The sequence below is a fragment of the Nematolebias whitei genome, chromosome 13 (assembly GCF_014905685.2).
Source record: "Nematolebias whitei isolate Nwh7 chromosome 13, NemWhi1, whole genome shotgun sequence".
Lineage (NCBI taxonomy): Eukaryota > Metazoa > Chordata > Actinopteri > Cyprinodontiformes > Rivulidae > Nematolebias > Nematolebias whitei.
In genome coordinates this window covers 2,155,983-2,159,022 of record NC_056510.1, presented here as the reverse complement: position 1 = coordinate 2,159,022, position 3,040 = coordinate 2,155,983, and the positions used below count along the sequence as shown (strand labels likewise).

The 3,040-nt window shown below is 42.1% G+C and overlaps 1 protein-coding gene across 1 annotated transcript in view; it reads right to left on the bottom strand.

Moving 5' to 3' along the window:
- The window catches only part of insig2 (insulin induced gene 2), a 65,483-nt gene that overhangs the window by 56,703 nt on the left and 5,740 nt on the right, over window positions 1-3,040 (bottom strand). The gene's annotated exons all lie outside the window — the stretch shown is intronic.

The following is a 3,040-nucleotide window of genomic DNA, read 5'->3' as shown; positions in this document are numbered from 1 at the left end:
ATGAAATAAGATGAGATGAGATAAGATGAGATTAGATGATATAAGATAAGATGAGATGAGATAAGATGAGATAAGTTGAGATGAGATAAGATGAGATGAAATAAGATAAGATAAGATGAGATGAAATAAGATGAGATAAGATGAGATAAGATGAGATTAGATAAGATGAGATAAGATGAGATGAGATGAGATGAGATAGAACTTTATTGATGCTGGGGGAAATTGTTGTGCCAGAGTTTCAGTACAAAGGAACATACACAAGATTTAAAAAAAGAGCGAGAAAATATAAAAATACCAACAATTAAGGTGTAAAACAGGGCAGGTGCAGACAGAAACATTAAAGTGTTTATTGTGGTGCAGGATTAATGTGTAGAAAGGGGGAGGAGTTAAAGTTTGGTAGCCACAGGGTCAGGGAGGAGTTCCACGTCTGTGTTGTTCATGGTCAGGATGTGAAGGTGCAGTTGTGGAAAGGAAGGTGTCATCAGGGTTTCATCTTTGCTTTTTTAGATGCTGTGGTTCTGTTGACATTCTTAAGGTACGAACTTCAGCGTGTCCTGTGGAACGTTGCTTGAACCCTACTTAATTCTTAGAAACTCAGATTGTGCATATTGAGGTCCCCTGTAGGGATTATATATTATTCCATTAATATTGTTAAAGTTATTCAAAATCTTCTTTGAGCAGTATCATTTTGTATCTTGTGTAGAAGACATCAAATACTCTGAACGCTGGATAAACGTCGTTATTTTTTCCTTTGTTTTAGGAAGTTAAAGCCGAGAAACCAGAACAACCAGACAGCTCAAAGATAGAAGTGGTCTCAGTGACTGAAGAAGACCTGCCCACGGTTGAGACCCCCAGCACTCTGATCGTCAGTTCTCTCGGCAGCTCTACCACTGAATTCCAATCAGAGAAAGAGTCACCCGCCCCTCAAGAGCTCCAGCCTCCGGTTGCAGACAGCCCAACGATGCCAATCACCAAAGTGCAGCCATTTATCCATGGTGAGACTCTGTTTCTGTGTACACTGATCAACCATGGGGCGCCATGATGTCAGCGTTTAGAGTTTAACTTTCTGAAACCTTAAAAGGCTTTAGGATCAGCTTTGCCAATTTCAGGATGACCGATGATGATTGACTGGAGTCAACTGTATCACTAAATATCTCCTAAACCACTGAGTCGACGTCACAACCATCTGACCTCAGCATCATAAACACAGCTACAACTCTACCAGTATTATACATTTGGTGTTGTATTAGCTGAACATGATCTCATTACCATGTGGAGTCCCATTCAAGATGGCTGCCACAGTTAGTCAACACACAAATGCCTAACTCAGTCAGTTTTGCAGTTATTATGTCCTGATGCTGCTCAATAATCCAGGTAAATCTAACAAGGTGGAGTCAGGTCCTCTGGATTAATTATTCTTTGTTGAAACGTTTCATATTTTATCCAAAGGACTTCTTCAGTCTGAGGAGATGCAATAAACTCTGTCTTATAAACAGCACCTTCTCATGGTGGATCAACCATCCAGAACCAGCTGTTCACGTGATCAAGGAGGACCATCAGCCAACTGGTTGTTAGAGCCCTGATGGCCGCTTGCTATCCACAGACGTTTGAGTGATATTTGCAATAAGAGGGTGACAGTTGATGGTGGAGGCCTCCGCCCCAGTTTAACGATGGTCGGGTTCTCTTTGCCAAGAGACAAAACGTTCCATCAAAGAACCCGTCTAGAGGACGTGACTCGACCTCGTTAGACAAGTCTGCTGATGTTTATATCACCGGTGTACTCTAGCAAAATAAAGCATAGATGTAAGGGTGGCTGCCAAGGTGGGTACGATGTGGGTGGAGAAGTACAACAAAATAATCTGCACAGCCAAGAATAGAGGTTTGCAAGACGTGCACACAAACAGGCTGTGACTTTCTAAATGTGGCCGTGAAAAATGTGGGTCATAAACACTCAGATTTCAGTGAGACTTCTGATAAAATTATTATCGTTATCCTAAAAGTTTGAGTTGCCAACTCAAGTCTTTTTGTCAACAGAGGATGACTTGGAGAAGAGTTGGAAGAGTCGACTACTAGCACACCGGTTTGAGCTGCTGATTGCCTTCTGTCTTATTTTGGTGGTGACCCTTGTTCTCTGCATCGGCCTCGGAGGTAAAAAGAACATTTTACTCTTCAGGTTAGGGTTCAGTCATTTTAGATGTTAGATCCTGTTCAGAGGATAATCAGAAGTACCCTCCATCTATCTGTCGTGTACACTGGATATCTTGAAAAACAAGTGAGGCACCGACTTCCATTTTGGTGTGGCAACTAGAAAGATCACTATCGGAAGCTGGGTTGGCAAGATGGCCACCACCATAAATGTCCATCTGTCTTGTAAGTTGGACAATTTGGAAATTAAATAAATAAATAAATATATATATATATGTATATATATATATATATAAAAATAATTTTTCTTCTTTTCGCTTTTCCCTCTTCAGAGTCTTCACAGAGAGTCCTCCATCTCACTCTGTCCTCACTCCAACCACCTCCATGTCCTCTCTAACTCCATCCATGTATCTCCTCTTTGTCTTTTTCCTGCAGCTGCATGTCTAACATCCTTCTACCAATATACCCACTGTCCCTCCTCTGGACATGTCCAAACCACTGTCCCTCCTCTGGACATGTCCAAACCACTGTCCCTCCACTGGACATGTCCAAACCACTGTCCCTCCTCTGGACATGTCCAAACCATCTCAGTGTGTCCTCTCTAACTGTATCTCCCAGTTGTTCAACCTGTGCTGTACCTCTGATGATCTCAGTCCTGATCTTCTCCATCCTTGTCTCTCCTAAGGAGAACCTCAACATCTTCATTTCTGACACTTCCAGTTCTGTCTCCTGTCTTTTTGTCCATGTCTCTGTCTCCAGACCATACAACATAGCTGGTCTCACCACTGTCTTGTAAACTTTTCCTTTGACCTTTGTTGACACCCTTTTGTCTCAAATCACTCCTGGATCTTTTCTCCATCACTCCATCCTGCCTGGACTCTCTTCTTCACCTCTT